This window comes from Mastigoproctus giganteus, chromosome 2, assembly GCF_048544385.1.
Source record: "Mastigoproctus giganteus isolate SK-2022 chromosome 2, ASM4854438v1, whole genome shotgun sequence".
In the NCBI taxonomy this organism is placed as follows: Eukaryota; Metazoa; Arthropoda; class Arachnida; order Uropygi; family Thelyphonidae; genus Mastigoproctus; species Mastigoproctus giganteus.
The window spans coordinates 60272764-60293549 of NC_143576.1; the positions used below are offsets into that span (position 1 = coordinate 60272764).

Consider the following 20786-nt stretch of genomic DNA (forward strand, 5'->3'; position numbering starts at 1 on the left):
ACTGCTGTAGACTAATTTTCAGGAAATACGTATGAAGCAAGGTTGCTCCAGAAAATAACAGTTTAATCAATAAACGAGGATGATGAAATGTTGGTTCTGTGAGTTTGAAGTTGGACAGTAAATGAATGTTGGCTGGTGGCAGCACGTGTTCGGACTGTTTTGAGCCAATTCAGAAGAACAGTGCCCATGGAAATATCTGTAGAAGAGGCATGCAACAGAAACAGTACGTCTTTGAGACAGAGTGGAGAGACTCTGTTAGAGAGGAGTCATTAATTAATCTAACTGCCCTCTTCTGAACGGAATCTAGAAGCCTCAGGGAAGTTTTGAAGGCATCGCCCCAGTTGTGGGAACAGTAATCCATGGTCGGTCAGTCGGATTTGCAGTTTGTACAGAGTAAACAGCTGTTAGGAAGAAAAGAAACGCCGAGAGCGAAAGAGAAAACCAAGTTTTTTAGATGCAGAGGAAGTAATATTTGTAATATGCTTGTGCCAAGAGAGATTAGAAGTCAGGGTAATCCCCAAAAGAGATATATCATTTTGCCTAGAAATCGGAGTGTCACTAAAGATAAGCATAGGAGCAGAAGAATCCTTTTTGCGAGATATAAGACAAGATTGAGTTTTAGAAGAGTTTAATTGAACTAAATTGTCTTTGCCCCACTGGAGAATTACCTGAAGATCGGCATTTAAGGAACTGGTAGCAGGTTTTTGAGAAGTTGAAGCTGATTGAGCAGGGAAAGGTTTCTCAAAATGGAAAGTGGAATGCAATGGAATGTGCTATCATCGGCAAAACTAAGTATAGGATTTCCAGTCAATAGAAGAAGGTCATTAATATGCAAGAGGAAAAGAGTGGGGGAAAGAACTGAACCTAGGGGAACACAAGCATTAGTGGAGAAGTTACAAGACAGAGAGCCACCTACCATCACCCTCAGTGAGTGATCAGAGAGAAAACTGGATACCCAATTACAAAAAACAGTTGGCAAACCAGACGATGGAAGCTGTTTAGAAGACCTTTATGCCAAAACGACCGAAAGCCTTCGAGATGTCAAGAGCAACAACTTGTTTCACCAAATTTTTCCATTGAATTTGTACATAAATGAGTAATATAAGCCAGAATATCACCAGTGGATCGACACTGATGGAATCCATACTGGCGATCGTTGATCAGACGGAAGGTTTCTAGGTAGTTTAAGAGTTGGCGGTTAATTGATTTCTCCATTACTTTAGAAAGAGTAGAAGTAATTGCAATGGGACGATAATTGGATGGGAGGGATTTGTCACTCTTTTTAGGAACTGGCTGGATATGAGCAAATTTCCAAGCAGAAGGAAAAACACCTTTGGAATAAGAAAGTGAAAAAAGGCGGCAAAGAATAGGAGTAAGTTAAAGGGCACAGGTTTTGAGAACAAGTGGAGAAATACCATCAGGACCTGGAGCTTTCTTTGTATCAAGATTCGCCAAAATCCTTCTGACATCCTTTTGACGGAAGACCACAGCAGGAGGCATAGAATGAAGCGTATTGGGAATGGTGAGAGGTGTTTTACCAATATCATTAATGCATGCGTTGGAAGAAAAATAGGATACAAGCAGGTCAGCTTTATCCTTGGCTGAAGTGACAACAGAACCATTTGGTTTTGACAGAGGTGAGAGCAGAGGTGGGCAAAGGTTGCGGCTAATAACATTGGTAAGAGACGAAAATGCTCGGCTACCATTAGGGCAAGAAGCAAGTTTTCTACTCTTAGTCTGTTCAAAATCTAGTTTGGACTTATTAATAACTGCTTTACAATTGTTGCGAACTTTGAATTGGCAGAAAATGAAACTGAAGAATTGGAAACAAGCCAATTACGATATGCAACGTTCTTCTCTTGAACAGCCTTAGCACAATTCTTGGAAAACTAAGGTTTAGATAAAGGACGAGATTTTAAAGTGGAGTGTGGAATAAAGGATTCCATTCCTATAAGAATAATTTTACTGACACGATCTGGGCAAACGTTGATATCAGAAGTTTTGAAAAGTAATCCGACCAAGGAAAAGAAATCTCGCAGGTCATCCCAGTTTTCATTCTTGTAATGCCAAACAATACGAGGTTGGGGATAGCCATGAGATAAAGGCTTGACTGTAGAAGAGAACATCACCAAGTTTTGATCTGAGGTGCCTAACGATCACTCACTTCGACCGTGTGCTTAGAAGGGTTGTTTGTGAGAAAAAGTTAAAGCATGTTGGCTGTATGGTTAGGATTGTCCAGTATCCTTGTAGGTAAATGAACCATCTGTGCAAGGTCATTAGTAATAGCAAAAGCCTCAGCATCTCGACCAGTTGGGTCGGTGTGACTGACTAGAAACGGACGCCTGCTGGAATTATGAACATTAAAATCACCAAGGAAAATTACCTCACTGTTAGGAAAGTTGTACTGGAGAAAGTCAAGTTGAAAAGAGAGATAGTGAAAGATCTCCAAGTGATTAGTGGAGTTGGGAAAACGGTAGAGACAACAGATAAATTTGACACAATGAGGTAGAGAGATTTTGAGCCAGAGAAGATCAAAGAGAGGAGATTCCAAATTGCCAAGTCTCTGGCAGGGAATATCAGAACGGACTTATGCACAAGTACCACCTTTGAGCCGAAGGAGTCATACAGCGAATAATTTGGGCAACTGAGATGAGCAGTAGTTGAATCAACCGATAACTGAGATCTTGTCAGAAAAAGTACATGGGGTTTGGCAGACTGCGAGTGGAAATGGACATCGTTAAGATTAGAATTGAGACCACGTATATTTGTGAAATGAATTAGGAAGTCCTTGGGAGGTTTAGACCTTTTCGCAGATAAGCTTACTCTATTAGTTTGACAATTCATTGTGGTGACAATTCAAAGTGGGGGCGGAGACATGTATGAAGTAATAAAATTTTTGGATATGGCGCACACATGGTAAGAATATACCCAGATCATTGGCATACCGTGGCCTCGAGAATGCCCTCCGCATACACACTACTCGGACTCCCTTCAGTCACTATCTGGCTGAGTAGGAGTAGCAGGATCATACACTATCTGATTCGGAAGCCTCCTAAAGAGTTACCAATATGTTCGGTTCGGTGTATTAACTAGCGGCCGGCCTGCGAACACCATTTTAAAGCTGTACCCTCGAAATGTAACGAAAATTGGATCTCGCTATGATGGTCATCATTACCTCAAAAGTCATCAGCCATACTGCATGATGGAAGAAGTGGGGAAGGGTTAACCGGAACTTATCTCTGGAGACTAAAAATGGGTTCCACCACTTCAAGCGTCCAATAAGCAAAGTGGTGGTATTGCACCGGTTGATGAGGAGTCATCTACCACCTAGTATTGCCTTGTAACACAGAGGGGTGGCATTCCTCCATGTGGTGTGAGCGCCACACCTCGACCCCTGCTTATGTTGGTTCATACCTGGGTGATCACCCAGAGTGTGCTTGTGAATGGAGGTTATACTCAGGATTACTAACAGTCCCACCATTGTGAAGGTACAAGCAGAGGATTTGGCTGTCACAGACCGTCCTTACTTCATCGAAATTGGGTCCACTTGACTTGAATGTCACCCAAATATCAGTTCCATCAGCGTTTTATACTCCCAGGTAGCAAGTAAAGCTTGTCTGGCATTTCTGAGAGAATGTCTGTGACAACCTCAAGGACCAGTGACAATTGAACAACTTCATGATGAAATAAATTCATAGGTAACACTGAGCCCATGAAACAACCACGTAGGCATAAATGCTGACTGACTGAAAGGATTCAATCCGACTAGAGAAGGTTTTTACCTCATTTCGCTTATGGATACAAGAGAAACAGTTTGGGGCTGCAAGCCTGCCAATGGCAACCTCTAAGCGTTTCCATGACACAGACAAAGCTGCCTACAATGAAAATTCATGGAAAGTTGCAGCCCACATACATTTCTGGACAAAAATTTCGTACTGTCCATTGGCATGGTGCAATGTGCACTGAACCTCGAATGTGGATTAATGAAAATTAAGCCTCATCACGGATCTGGTACATTATGGCTGAAATTATTGCTGCTGTGCCATTAAAATCTAATGAAATCAAACCAAACCTGCCTACGCCTGAAACTTCAAATTTAGTCACAGAAAAACTAGTGAACATCATCTCTTGAAAGTCTCACAGATCGTCCGGCAGTCGTATGAATGCCTAATGTATGTGTTGTGTCCTTCGTGGTGAATGCACATCTGTGGCAATTCGCAGACAAGGCACCATACCAAAAGATAACGATAGCATTTGACAGTAACTATACTGATGGATATAGAAAATAGCGTAGATAGGAGTGGACGACTGTTTCCTTGTGAGTGTTATTTTTGTGTACCACAGCTGTTAATATCTTCACGACTATCACATGGAATAGTACATAAGAATAAGAAAATGGAATAAATACCGTACTATTGTCGCAGAAAATCTTCCAGCGTCCTATCCGCTGGCGCGAGTGACTACGGTTGTCGATGCCTGGTAAAATTATGAAAAACCACAGAATGCATAGGTTAATAATTGCGCAAGATGTAACATGAAAAAAAAAATAAACCTTTTCTGTTTTTGCCTCATTCACTTGAGAGATTTTATGTTACTGGGATGTAAATGCGGATTCAATGGGCAAATAGGTACTGAAATATTGTAATGTACATTTTGACCTGTAATCCCCGTTCCATTAAATTGTGGGGGGATAAAAAGATACGATTTTTTTTTTTTTTCTTTTTTGATTACATTCTCACAGTTTTAGTGTATAAACGTTATTTTTGGTATTTCATTTACCGTAATAATTTGACTGGTTTTGTCTGACGGTTATTGATATTGCTATAATCTATAATTCGGGCTAGTAAAACATGACAAGGACTGCCAACTGTTTAAAATATGATAAACAGAAAATATAATTGATATTTTGGGTTCGGGGAGGTAATGGTGTGATAATCGACAGTGGAAGCCTTGTAAAGGATTTAAATGATAATTAAGGTACTCATAACTATTTCTAATTCTGTGAATCTTGTTGCTGTACAGTTATGTTCCAATTCAGTACTGTAATGAGAATTTTATGCCTTTCTCCATTTAGAATGTCTTTGTCGGATTACTTTCTTTGGAGACAACGTTCCGCCCTGCGCAGATAATTTGAAGGTATGTGACGATTACTGAACACATTTTACAACGTTGAAATTCTTAAAGGAGACAAACATAAAGATTTCTTTTATACACGTGCCTTCACTAGTACGCGCATGCATTTCAGGTGTACCGTACGCGTTAACGAGAGAAAAATTGCGTTGAAGGAGCTCTTAACGCTGAATGATACTACATTTCTGTTCGTTCTGTACATTTACAGATCCTGTTCTGTTCGAGAAGCCAAATACAAAAGCATGTATATACAGCGCTGAAAACAATTACAGAGGGAAGAGGCGGGCTTTGTAAGAATGAATGGCCATCTCCAAGAGAAAGGGGAGACAGTGAGTATGTCTGAAATAGCTGAACTGCCGGGGTCAAGAATAGAATTTGGAAATGAGCCAACAATTGGAGCATGAAAACACTACCTTTGTGTGTGTGTGTTGTGAATGAATGGGCTTAGGGGTTGTTAATTTTACAGCTAAGTGAATGGAAGAATTATGTTGGCACCCAATAGCATCGTAACTTTCGGTTATTGTGTTACTGACACAGTACATTAGGTGGAGAACAAGTAAATTGCTCACGGCTGGAAGTGTGAGAGAATACGGACTGTTTATATAATTTTACTTTATGATCAGATTTAACCTTGTTGAATCATTTGTAACCGACAGTATGAATTATTAGTTACAAGTACGCGCGTTGTGTAAGTGAACCTTTAAAAAAGTTAGGAAAATATCTCGTAAAAAAGATATCATAACACTTTACTCCATCTCTTTTTTTCGTAGAAGATAACCGATTTTTATCCCTCTTTTTCCAAAAAATGCAAATCTCTAACGACAGTAATGTTTTTTGTGTTTTTTAACTTAAGACATTTCTACATTCCAGCGTAAATTCTGAAATATATAAAACGTAGAAAAGCAAATAATTTTTAGCTAGTCACTTAAGAAAAATAAAAACGGATATAGAAAACGTGAAAGGTAATTCATTTGAAACAAAAGGAGGGGTACCTCAAGTCGTTCGTGTAGGGCCGATAATGATTAATATTTATAATAGATGACCTTCGGGTAACTAAATATAAAAGAATATTTGAAGTAATCAAAAGATCTTTTATAAATATTTACAAAATGATATCCATTGTTGTACACTTGGAAGGAACGTAAAGAAACATCACGGACTTACATCAAGATTTTATACCTTCGCATTTATAATTCAACGAATTATGAAACATGAGAAGCAATATCTGGAATAACTTGTAAGGTACGCAAGGTTTTGTAAATTATGAATTTCTCAGTTTATTCAAAAGAATGAAGTATAACTTGACTTTTAATCTAAACGGTATTCTTGATGAAATGAATAATTCAAAAATTCTATATAATAACCCAAGGGGTCTAGGAATATATGTATTACCCAACCCTACGGTATTGAACAAATTTGGTGAAAGACATAATTAATAACCTTTTGTTAAATGCGGATTCTAGATTTACATGTAGGACTTATCCTGTTTCCCCATTAAAATATGTAATTGGGAAATTTTTCATTTTTTATGATCCTTTTGATAACTGATTAATTTTGCATGAGTATATTGTTTTCTATTTATAAGACAGAATATATAGTTTGTAATGATGCTTATTTTCTTCTTCATATTATTATTTTTCTTTTAGAAGACGAGTCTTAATAATACGCATTGAAAAATTGTTTAATTGTTAAATCACACGTTGTTGACAGGGGCTTTCAATTTAACGAAATTCTGATGATAAATAAAATTGTATTATCTTACTATTCTCTTTTTTTCTCCTATTGAGTTTTGTCCCACACCGCCACGGATACTGGTACCAACTGCGTACGGTGGTTGATAGGTGTTCAGAATCGCGGCCTCTCTGTAATTCCATTAAGTGTTCTCTGTGTGGTCTTTTGCTGCTACACTGGTGTGCAAAACTTAAGGACCAACACTATTTCTAAAGGTTACAACCACAAACGAAACAGCATGTGGCGATTTGCATAACTGTGGTCTTTCAGTAGAAAGCTGGTGCACATTCAAAATTTTGAATCGTGATGAGAGGGCTCACATAAACAAATAAAAGCAGCAGTTAAATGCAAATTACCGAATGGTGAGCAAGATTGTTACAGACGTTCGATTGGTTTCATATAGTCCTACAAATAACGAAATGGCCAGTAGACAAGATCTGGATGACTTTACCCGGAGTCTAATAATTGGGAAGCTCGAAGTGCGAGCAGTGTGGCTGCAGAGTTCGGTATCGCCCATAGCATCGTCTCACGTGCTTGGTCGGCCTTCAGAACGACAGGTACTGCTGTTCGAAGGACCAGTCGAAGGACTGGTCGTCCACTAAAAACAACGCACAATGATGACCGCTATATACTGCTACAGGCCAAGAGGGATCGACACCAGACAGCGGGATCTATTGCAAACCAGCTGCACAGGACGCAGGATATCGAGGTTTACTGTGGCTAGGCGACTCCACAAATGAGGACTGTTTGCCCGACGGCCAGTACCCTATGTCCCTTTAACACCTGCCCATCGGAGAAACCGTTTACAGTGGTGCATCGAACACAAGCACCGGACAGCAGCGCACTGGGGTAAGGTACTCTTTACTGATGGAAGAGATTCAGTCTCAGCAGCGTTACTGGACGTCAGCTAATCTGGCGAGAGGTTGGCACATGGTATCACCCCGCAAACATCACTGAAAGGGAACGATATGGCGGTCGATGTGTTCTCGTCTGGGGAGGCGTTATCTTGGATGGATGTACACAACTCCAGATACTGTAAGACGGTACTGTAACCGGTGCAGGCTACCGTACTGAGGTAATTCTTCCCATGTGCGTCTGTTCTGAGGTGCCATTGATCCCGAGTTTGTGTTTATGAATGATAACACCACACCCCATCGCACTGTAGCTGTTGATACGCTTTTAGAAAGTGAGGACATTGTTCGTATGGATTGGCCTGCCCGTTCCGACGATGTAAACCCGTCGAACACATATGGGACGCTCTGGGGAGAAGCCTACCAGCACGTTCACACCCACCAGAAAATGTTCACCAGCTCAAGATAGCGCTGACAGAGAAATGGACGATGTTACCCCAAGAACTTATCAACAGCATTGTTTTAAGTATGGGCAGGCGGTGCAAAGCCTGCATCAACATTAGGGGTGGCCATATCTCCTACTGAGGACCACCTCTTCCCTTTGTTCCATCTTTGGCAGTGATGCATTTGTATCATGGTAGCCAGTGCTATGTTGCTATTTTTGAATAAAGTCCCTCTGTACCGTTTTGTTTCCGTTGTTGTGCCAATGTTGTTTCCTTCATCATTTCTGTACCTCACGAGGTTCCTTTGGTATGCTTTTTCCATATCCAGGCCACTTCTATGAGAATCTACAGGTGAAAACCTGACTGATCCTTAGGTTTTGCACACCAGTGTAGTTTCTTATGGAGACTTTTTTGCACCATGCTGTGTCAACCATGCGTGGCTGACACGTTGATTGGGATTGTTAATTACTTGTTTCATATGCGACATTTCTTTAACTTCCTGTCTTAGATCTCTGTATATTTGCTGATATTTTTCTTAGGTTTTCTGGAGGCTGCTGGGGTTGGGCACTGCGATGTCGATCAGGTAGGATTGTAGAAAAATCCTAATTTCCTTGACTGTATTGTCATTGGTAATGTGTTGGGTGTTTCAGTACGAGTCAAAGCTGATGCGCCAGAACATGCAGTAAACTTAAAAAATTATCACGAAGGACCAAAAACGTTTGTTTATAGACGTCCAGGATCAAGACGATGCTGATCATGTGTTTCGATAAAAGGGGGTGTGATTCACAAAGAATTTGTACCTGAAGAAGAGAGAGTTGGGTTGCGTTCTATGTACAGGTGCTTCACAAGACTATTAAAGAGCATTTCCTGGGTGACCCGCAATTCGAGAGAAAGGCAGCTGGTTCTTGTTGCAACTGTGCCTCTACCCATTCCACAATTGTTGTGAAGACATTTCTGACGAAACTTGGTACAGATCATTGTACAAATCAGCCATCCACCTTACTTTTCCGATCTAGCACCAGCAGACTTCTTCCTCTTCCCTAAAGTGAAACTGCCCTCAATGAAATATTTCAGGTTGTTCAGGACATAAAGAAAAACGGAACCGCGAGCTGAATATAATCTCTTTGTATCGATTCGCTGACTGCTTTCAAAAACCTTTAGAACGGAGTAAAGTAGTAAATGCATTCAATCAGGTGGTGGTTACTTTGAATAAAAATAAAACCATTTTGAGCTCCTTTACTTTGTGTTCTTTTTATTGTACTACTCCAGGAATTTTGTTGCCACACCTGGTATACCTGTTTTGATAATCAAAAATGCTTATATGGCATAGTTAGCATAGACAGCCTGCTGTTACATAGTGCATAATATATTCTCGATATGGGGGAAAAAAGCTACTGCTTAACCTTCACTCTCTTATTTTGGAATAAAGTATTAAAATATTTACGCAGTCCTTATCCAGTACCGTTTGACATTTTCTGGAATTAAAGGGTTTTTTCCCCTTTCAGTTCGATTACAAATTCCTTTGAAACACCCAAGAAAATCCTATATTTTCGATGTTAAAGAAGAGAAATAATAAAAATGCTGTTCTTCATTTCTTTTAAACCGGTTTGTCTTCTTTGGCTTTTTACTTAGCATTAAAATATAGGCACATCCGGAAGCACAAGAATACAGGCGTTCTGATCCTTAAAACTTACTGCTACGACAACTGAACTGTTTGTATAACATTTTCGATGGCTTAAACCTTCCATAATATGAAGCTTTTCCCCCATGTACTCTTACGAATTCCCAGAAAGTGTAACCTTTACGGAAAACAAACACAGCTTATCGTTTTGTTTTGAAAGGCGAAAAATTCCACATTTTCGTGGGGAACACTATTATATCACCAGGAGTTAATACAATATAAATTCGTCAATATTTGTAATATGGAGAACACACTATATCTCGTACATGATGATATAATATATAGTGCACTATTAAAATAAAATGAGTCCAGAAATTGGCGTTTACGTTTAAGAACATTTATGATTAAATCTCCTTGACTTTATACCACTTGACGTGGGCCTCTTTATACCCCTGTGCGTGGTGAGGGGACCTCCCAGTGATGCTGTTGGTCTTCCAGATTAGCATCACTGGGATCTAACGCCCATATCTTGGTTCCAGGGTTACATCGTTGGAATTCGGCGTGTCCAGCCGCGACCCGTGGAAACTCGGAAAAGGGGATACTGGTGGTTGAGGGACCCAGCCTTAATACACCACTTCCGCCCCTGCTTCGACAACACGGGTGGTCCCGGACCGCGCGACTGAGATCAATCGGCAGGTGGTTCTTACTGCTAGGGTCAACTGCGTTCCCATAAGTCTCCCTTCCTTTGGTCCTCGGACGGGATCAAGGCTTATTGGAAACGTGGGTATGATGCTCCTGAGCGAACTTGGCGCCCATTCGTGTACGCAGTACCTGCTAGTTTACGAGTGGGCGTCCCCTCGTAGGGCTCCGTGGTGGGTGAGGTACTTAGGGCATTCGAAATTTTTATTTTACTCCTATGAGTAAATTAAGTCCTCTTTCTTCTGGGGTCCCAACAAGGCCCCTACCTAATCGAAATGATAGCACGGAAAACATCTCCGTAAAAAGAGACAGAACTGAGGACACAACAATCAGTGACACCCCTCTTCCTCATTCTCCGTTCCACCGGAGAGCAGTCAATCGGAAAGATGTCACCCTTCTTTATCCAGAAAGGATTAGAAGGGTTGGCAGGATCACAAAATCCGTTAAACGACTGCGTTCTGGCGAACTTTTGGTCGAAGCTTACAGCGCAAAACAAACGGCAAAAAAATCCTGAACTCTACATCCATAGGGGAATACCTATAACCGTAAACCCCCCACACAAAACTCTGAATTCTTCACGAGGTGTTCTCTCAAACAAATAATAAATTCTTTCAATTTAAACACGATCCAAAAAATTGGTGCTCCAGTATCCGTACATCAAGACGAGAAGAAGTAGTCCTATCAAGGGCAAGAATAGGTCATGCCCATCTAACCCATCTTTATTTACTTAGAGGAGACGATCCACCACAGTGTCCACATTGCTATATAAATCTGACTGTTAAACACATACTCATTGACTGCCCCTACTATAGACAAGACAGAGCATCAACCCTGCTATCACTGGTAAATCTTAATAAACCAATAACTTTAGAGAATCTCATTGGTGACAAGGCAAATATTTTCGAATTTTTCAACTTTCTGAAGTAGATTGGACTTTTTAATCTTTTTTGATTTTATAAAAATTTTTTGATTTCCCTATATAAAAAATGAATAGGCGCATTATAGCCATAGTAGCTTATGCGCCATTAAACGCCCATAACAACAACAACAACGAGGTGTTATATCAGAGTGGGACCGTCATGTCTCTGAAAAAGAGATCTGCTCTAAATTAAAAGACCAAGGAGTGACAGCTGTCAAGAGAATATCGATACGAAAGGATGGGAAACTCGTCCCTACTCGAGTTCTTATCCTCACATTCAACACTCCACGGCCTCCAAGTTCCATCAAGACAGGCTGGCTAAACTACCCAGTGAGGATTTATATTCCAAACCCACTGAGGTGTTTAAGATGCCAAAAATACGTCCACTCACAAACAGCTTTTCGTGGTAACTCTCCCTGTGCTCGATGTGGTGCTAAAGACAACGATGCCAAGGAATCTTCAGCTTCAAAACTGATCTGTGTCAATTGCCAAGGAGAGCACCGCGCCTACTCTAGAGCATGCCAGCCGTGGAAGGATGAAAAACAAATCAAAAATTAAAAACAGAGCTATTATTTCCTACCCAGAGGTCAGAAAACATATTCAACCAATAAATAACGGGAAACCTTCATATGCCCAGAAGGTTTCTACTAAGTGCACTATTGGCACAAAAACTGAGATGACAGTACCACCTCGAGTCATTCACTCCGATTGCACGCTATTTATTGAGTTCAGAAAAGTCCACCCAAAAAATATTGTCAGCTTCTACTACTACATCCGTTCCTCCTAGTACTCCACCACTACTAAAACCAAGTGGTACAGAAAAGCCAAAAAGATCGCAAGATCCACCAGTAATACAAGAAACAATGGATGTAGAGGATAAGGAGGTACCGGACGAATTAGTCTTGGAACTCTCTGCGGAGGAAGAAATGGACACGGAACAGCGTCCATACTTCCCCAAAAAAGATAAATCCAAGGCTGACAAAAGTAAACCCTCAGCACGTCGGAAGCCGCCTGATGTACCCACCAAGCCAAAATAATGGCTAAATTCCTACAATGGAATTGTCGTGGATTCCGGCGAAATACTGATGACATCAAGGCCCTCCTGCAAAAGCACGAACCAGTTTGATTTTGCTTGCAGGAGACTTATCTAAAGGCAAATGATCTCACCATGCATAACATCACAGTTTTTCGTAAGGACAGAATTGCGGATGGTCCTGCTCATGGAGAAGTGGCTGTCTTTGTGGGCAACCAGACCCGAATTCAGGCCTTGCTACTTACAACCAGCATAGAGGCTGTTGCAATTCGCCTTACAGTGGAATTTTTATTAACCGTCTGCTCTATTTATTTTCCACCTGGGACTGACATCTCCCAGGAAGACCTTGATGATCTTGGATCGCAGTTGCCTCCTCCTTTCTTACTTCTCGGGGATATTAATGGACATAACACCCTGTGGAGCAGTGTTGGCAACAATGGAAGGGGACGAGTCATGGAGCATATGCTAAATGACAATGACCTCTCCCTTTTAAATGTGGGAACTAACACATTCTTCCACATGCCTACCCGTACGTTTTCTGTCATTGATCTTTCTATCTGCTCCCTTTCTCTACTCCCTTCGCTGACTTTGGAAGTGGAGGAGAATCCATATGGAAGTGATCACTTCCCTGTGATAACCTGCTTACACAGCGAGAGGCAGTGACTTCCTTTCAGGTTACCATGGTGGAAGACTGGTCAGCCTGACTGGAATGCCTTACAACATCAGGCAAATCTTGACCTTAATGCAGTAAGTGCTTTATTGAAACAGAGGAGACTATCAATGATGCAGTCACGTACATCACAGAAAATATCGTCCATGCAGCTGCCATGGACCGTTTTAGATCATCTATTACCCAGTCTACCAGCACTAAGGTAGTCTGGGATAAAATCCGAAAAATGAAGGGAAAATATACATCTCACTCTTCGCCGATCCTACAATATAATGGATGCACTATTTCAGATGGCTCTGCAATAGCAGCCAATGCTCTTGGGGAAACATTCTCAAACATATCTGGAATAGCTTCCTATTCCCCAGAGTTCCTGGTCCTGAAACATAAAAGAGAAAAACAGGCACTGAATTTCATACCGAAAGGCTTTTGTCCATACAACGTTCCTTTCACTCTGCAGGAACTAAAAAGAGCCCTCTACCTTTCCAAGGCAAGTGCTGTTGGACCAGATGGCATTCATTATGAAATGCTTAAACACTTGTAACCAACATCTACGGATCACCTGTTTGTTCTGTAGAATCTATATAAAAGAGCAATTTACGGATTCCTGGCGCATGGAAATTGTGCTTTCCTTTGCAAAGCGAGGAATAGGATCCTAAATTCCCTACTAATTATCGTCCTATAGCTCTGACTAGTTTTTCTGTGCAAAATCCTGGAGAGAATGGTTAATTTTCGGTTAATTTGGTATTTATAATCGAATGATCTTCTTTCCAGCATCCAGTGCGGCTTCGGAAAAAAAAACGGATCGACTCTTGATCACTTAATTAGACTGGAAACATCCATCCGCGATGCTTTCCTAATACGAGAACATTTGGTGTCAGTATTCTTACATGGAGAAAGCGTTTGAGACAACTTGGAGATTCGGCATCTTAAAAGATTTGTGTAGCCTCGGTCTTAGAGGGCATTTCCCTATTTTTGTTAAAAATTTTCTTGCTAACCGGTCTTTCCAAGTTCGTGCGTGATCTTTACTCTCTCGCTCCTTTTGCCAAGAGGAGGGAGTACCACAAGGATCAGTATTAAGTGTCACGCTTTTTTTGCCGTCAAAGTAAATTCCATCACAGAACAGCTTCCTCCAACTGTAACAGCACCCTCTATGTTGATGACTTTAGCATATATGGTCAGTCATGCAACATGAGGGTTATTGAAAGACAACTGCAACAAGCCATTAATCGACTTAATTCCTGGGCACTTGCTAATGGATTCAGGTTCTCGCTGCAGAAGACCGTTTGCGTGCACTTTTGTCGTAAGCCTAATCTTCAACATGAACCTGAATTAAGGCTCTGACAAAATGCAATTCCAGTAGTGTCAGACACAATTCTTGGGACTCGTGTTTGATAAAATGTTGACCTTTCTAGAACATATTCGTCAACTGCGTACAAAGTGCACTCCTCAGCCAGAGACGGTGTCCTTCGATGGTTGGACCCTGTTCACCATCAGGCTATCCGTATTCGGATAGCCTGATGGTGGCATTTCGAACATCTCCTGTCCAGAGCTTATACGGTGAAGGAAACGAACCACCGTTATCGCTTCGACGAAAGCAGTTGTATTTAAACTACGCTTTAAAACTGAAATCCCTGCCAGACCATTCTACGTGGACATCCGTTTTTGAGCCACTTTGGGAAAATTTGTACAATACCCGTCAGACTGCCAACCTACCTTTAGGTATTCGTGTCCAAGAGCTACTCAGAGAGTTTAACATCATGGTAGACAAGGTTGCACAAACAACAAAGCAAACTCTTCCACCCTGGCATGCTCATACCCCATCATGCGACTTTTCCCTTAAGAAATGGGTGAAATCTGAGACTCCATCATCTGTCTACCTGGAGCTCTATCGAGCACACCAAGCTGAGCACTCCGACTTCCTGCCAGTTTACGCAGACGGGTCGAAGTCAGGTATGTAAGATCTGCTGTTGTCTTTCCAGATACTATAATATCTCAACAGATTCTTTCTAAATCCAGCATATACACTGCAGAGCTGCATGCTATGGGTTAGCCTTGGATCACATTCGAACTTGTCAATGCCAAAGGTCAATAATATATTCTGATTCTTTGAGTGCATAACAGGCTTTATTATCTTTGAGACACAACTCCCATCCAGTTCTCTGTCGGGTTCAGCAGAAGATGCATTCTCTTTATGAACACAAATTTGATATCGACTTTTGCTGGATTCCTAGCCACATTGGGATAAGGGGAAATGATTTGGCTGACACTGCAGCCAAATCAGCAGCTCCCACTAATACTCTTTGCCTGTCAGTTCCCTATACAGACTACAAGCAAATAATACACAACAAGATGCATTCCTAATGGCAAGAACTATGGCATAGAGAGAGAGAGAGAACAAATAAATTATACCAGATAAAGCATGTAATAGAAACATGACAGTCCAGTCTGCGCAGGAATCGTAGCGAGGAAGTTGTTCATGCTCGACTCCGCATAGGATACAGTCATCTAACACATTCGTTTCTGCCGAGGGCAGATGACCCTCCTATGTGCGAGTCTTGCGACATTTTATCAATAAAGCATATTTTAACAGATTGCGTTAATTTTACCCATGTTCTCAATATATTTTTTACCGCTTTTACTGATCCGACTGGGCCTTGTACACTGTCATATTTTATCAGACAATGATTACGTGCCAGCAGTTTAAGTTTTTACAAGCTATTAATATATACACACATATCTAAATTGGATAATTTATTTTTAAACTTATACTGCTTATATATATATATATATATATATATATAAGCAGTACGACAAGGTAATCTTTTTAAAGGTTACCAGAATTTATGATATTTTAATCTTTTCTTGGCGCAGTATAACCGCAGTCGTGTTTGCGCCAGTAAAATCTAAATCAATCAATCATTACTTTTTATTAAGACAAAATTTTAATCAGAAATATACTTATGCATTGTTTCTTTATACTGAACTGCAATAAATTTGGATAAGTAGTTCGGATTGTATTATTTCGTTAGGAAAAATGAAACTGCTACGATAAACTCATGTCTGCAGTTTCTTGTCGACTGTTAATTAAAATGGAAGTCATGAGCGAATGATAAATATTGATAAATGACTAATTAAAGCTGAATTAATACGAGCTCATCTTATGCAAATCCTGTTTACAAATAGGAAATTATTAATGTTAATTTATTTTACTAATTATGTTTTCCTCTGAGAATTTGCAGTTCGTTTGCTTAATATTCACACAAAAATTCTTCTGTCATGATGATTAGACTACGGTTACTATGACTCGAATGTATGTAAATGTTAGAGCAGATATGAAACAATATCGCAAGCGATAAACTATTAATGTAGTAAAAGTCTCAAATGTATTAACTGGAGAGGCCGCTTTTCCAGGAACGGGTTGCAAGAATATTTCCTAATGCTGTCGAGGCAGAGTTAAGCAAGTCGGAAAATTACTATCATGGGGAGATCACAGACTAATTGTTTAATAGCAACTGTAAAATACTGCATGAGGGCAGGAGTAATCCCAGAATAACATGCCAACTGTATGGTATACTATATTCAAGATAGAAAAGAACAAAAAAGAACTGGAGTCCAGTCAGATATGAAGTTTTCTGAATAGTGTAGACGAACTGCTAGGACAGCTCCTGGAACTTTGTCAGTGGCACGCAGGAATTTGGCCAGCATTGATCATGAGTTAATTATTCCGTTATAAAGCAACGTTAAGGACACATTTTGAGTGTTGCATATGGGTCTTGTAGCCTTATTTTAGAAAGGATGTGAACCTTTTGGAAAGGCGCAGAGAAAAGCTGCGGATTACGAGGAGAACAGAAGATGAATAATCTTACCTAAAGAAAGACTTCATATCTGTATGTTGCAGTGTCTAGAAACTAGCTACCTGCGAGGAGATCTGATTGAGGTGTTTAAGGTTTTAATCATATTGAGTATTTTAAATGTCGATAGTGTCCTTACTCTTTCTCAGACAACACATGCATAAGGAGGGCATAAATTTTATTTGAGGAAGGATAGCTGCAGGACAGGATAGACAGAATTTGCGCATATCAATTCCCCTCTAGTCGGTTTTGCAACCATCCAGCAGAGAATTGATTGTTGGAACAAATTTCATTCTGGTGTTGGTGGAAATGGGTAGTTTTAAAATATTTCAGGAAAAATTAGGTAAATTAGTGAACGAGATGGATAGGTAATATGGAAAGATCTTTTCTTATTTTTGACTGATGTATATAAACTTTGCTTTCATCATTTTACGTTATTAAATACTAATATGAACACGCTAAGAAAAATGATCAGTTGTAAATTGATCAATTTGGAAAATCGTCTAAATAGCAGGCTCCAGTATAAACAGTCCTTTCTGTAACGTCGTCTCCTTTAAATTATTTTACAGACTTTTCAAAGAACAGAATGAAAATGTAAATATAGCTGCTCTACTTTACAAATACCAAATGCAGTACACAGCAAGCCAATCGCTCATTGAGGTAAATTTTCCGTTTTGTGTTGTGTTTTAAGCAACATGAACATTTTCGCAACGAGTAAATAAATTGCAATCTAATGAGAAAATGCAACATGAGAAACATGAGATTACACAATGAGAAAGTGTAAAAAGTATTCAAAAATAAATAAATAAAAACAGTTACGTCAAAGGAGGTCTAAATATTAAATAAAAACACGCGTTTCGTTTTATCCTTCGAAATTGCTAAATGATGGCATTTTTTTTTGTCAGTTGTAAGTTAATACTGTATTTCCTTATTATTAAAACATTTTGATTGATATAAAATAAAGTGACACAAGTATATCATACGATTCCTAATATCCTGCCAGAAATTTTCATTATTGGTTTCTAAACTATATTTCAAATATGTTAATATTGTATTTAAAAATTAACTCATTAAATTCTTGTTAATATCATTAGCTCGATTCTCGGCTGAGACTTTTCCCATGATGAATCATTTATCTTTCGATAAAAAAAATTGATAATGTATAATGGATTATAGGGAGCATAAAACCTCCACCGCTCAAAAAAAAGCTAAAAATCCAGGAGGTGAGAAAAGCAAAAAGCTGATAGTATCAAGATGTCGAAAATGAAGAAGAAAGTATAATTAGAATGGGGTATGTCGGGGTCGTCAGTCTGTCTCACTTGCTGGGATCTGGAATTGCGATCCTAGGATAATTGCTTTTATTTTTGTATATTTGCCTACCAGCTACCTAATTTTTCTAGAAAAATTCTAACTTGATAAACTTCTGTAGATGTTTTTTTATGGTCTTGGGATTCATCCCACTTTTAGTTAGATTCAGGCTATTTGTCGTCTGGAACTTCGTTGTCGTCCTTGGGCTGAAACTTTTGAATTTGATATTAAAATTGGACTAAATATTTAGAAGTTATGCCCCCCTTCTGTTAATAACTCCATAATGCTCTTCCTACTAGTTATGGACACACACATACACTGATTGGCGAGTTTTTATTAGGTAAACTATCCCATAAGGAGTAGCACCTCTTTTAGCCCTGAACAGCTACATATCGTGAAGGAGTGGACTTCACACTGTGCCAAAGGCGTCCAAAGCGGTATACGTGCCAATTGTGTGTTATGGTGCCTCCATCTTGTACCGAAAAGCCATCCTAGCAAGAAACTAACATAAGTTGGATTCAATCCAGAGATTCATGCTCCTTTCAATTTGTAGAGCGTGCCGCACAGTCAGCACCCCCGCTCCTGCAGGTATTAACTGTATGCCAGCCACTATTAGAAGTGGTAAAAAGAGGGCTTTTATATCACTTAAGGAAGGGAGTTCCAATCCAACTGCTTAATTTTCAACTTGACACCACAAACGGTCCCAGGCAGGAATGACAACTGATAACCCAACATCTACAAGAGATAGGGCAACATAATTGGGACACCACAAAAAAAGGAGGCCATCACAAAACGATTCCTTCCATCTAAAAGTTTAACTCACCCAGAACCTCCACCCTGGTTTTCGCCTGACCTCCGTGTGACTTTTATCATCACCGGGCATGGATCCTTCCAACAAAAACTAACGGCCATGAAAATCGAGAATGATCCACGTTGCCACTGCGGCGAAGAGGAGTCCTGGGGGCACCTCATGTACGGATGCCCCAGCTACGACAAAATTAGGCTTAAATTCCTCACCACAATACAGAGGAACCCTCGCAATCAAGAATTCACTTTGCTATTCGAGGAAGATACCTATAATGCATTAACCACCTATGCGCAGTAAACATTTGCACTTAGGCGAGCTAAGTTTGCAGAACTTAGAGCCCAACAATTAAACCAGACCGGCGTGGGATAACTCTACATCCCCCAAGAACAACACAGACAGGACCATGCTAACCCGAATTCAGTAGGATTTATTGCAGGCACCATCAATGTGCGGGATGCTGGCACTCCTCGGAGTGCGGTATTTAAAAGTCATTACAAATCTGAAATGGGTAGGATATACTGCTGGCGCCGACCTAGTTGCAGGATTGCTGGCACTCACCACAGTGCGGGATCTACAGGAATACTATGCCATTGGCAATTACACAGGGGCGCCTGTCCCCTCTGACTTTTAAACCCACATCCTTTCCTATACTTCGGCTAAACTAGGTGGATTAATTCTCCCCTGTCAATACACCCAAATTCATTCCCCTTTCAATCCTCTCTTCTTCTGTGCCCCTCTCTTCTAGCTCTTTTTTCTTCTTTTTTTTATTTTACTTTATTTTTTAAAATTTTATTTATTTTATTTTTTATTTATATTTTTTTAATTGGTCTATTGGTCTCTGTCAGGAAGCTCAGGCAACGCTGGGGGAGGCCAGCCAGAGTATTATGGACAGCCTGGCTTATCTCCCAATGGCGGTGGCGGGCAACGTGGAGTTTCCCCTAGGGGCTCTGCGGCCAAAAAGCCAGAGACAGAACAACAGACCATAGCACTACTCTGTCACAAACCAGACATTACACTTTTTCTGGCTTTTACAGAGATTCTGTGATTCTTCACAAAGTACCATGGCGCAGATGTGGGAAACCACCGGTGGCGCCCTCTACAAAACACTATAGCACTATGTGCCAAAAGCGTTCCATAGATTCGCGATTGTATGTCCTCGAACATCTCGTTGCACCTTATTCCACTGATACCCAAATCGGGTTGACATTCATTTACTCAGCAGCCAACGAAGTATGATAAATTTATTCTTAAATGCTTGTATTCGTGATTTGATCTACTAGTATCAGCGAACTTAAATGTCCAGTGTCGGTCAACGAGATTCTCTATCCTCTGAATTGCACATCCATACTATCTCCCGTATCTGCTTGCTTTATGAAACATGGTACGGACAAATATGATCGATATATATCAATCGTACCTGTCCATACGATAGGTACATCTAAACCACAATTACTGTTAGTTCAGAAGCAAAAGCAATTTTTAGGGCGCCACCGTAGCCAGGTGGGAAGGAGCAGCAGCAGTGCATAGCACACGCTTCTTGATTAGACCGGGGTTCGAGCCCGTCACCACCAAATACGGAGGATGCGGAAAGGTCAAGGGAATAACCACCGCATATTCCTGGAGCAATATGGCCTTAGTTGCTAATGCTCCTAAAAACCAAATAACAAACAAACAAAGCAATTTTTAGGGGTTTAAAAATATATTCAGAATCAAAAAGGAAAA

At 40.2% G+C, this 20786-nt stretch overlaps 1 protein-coding gene across 2 annotated transcripts in view; it reads right to left on the bottom strand.

Annotated features, from left to right (window-relative positions):
* Nucleotides 1-20786, bottom strand: part of LOC150089317 (cell adhesion molecule DSCAM-like) — a 504714-nt gene that overhangs the window by 66588 nt on the left and 417340 nt on the right. The window lies entirely within an intron of this gene.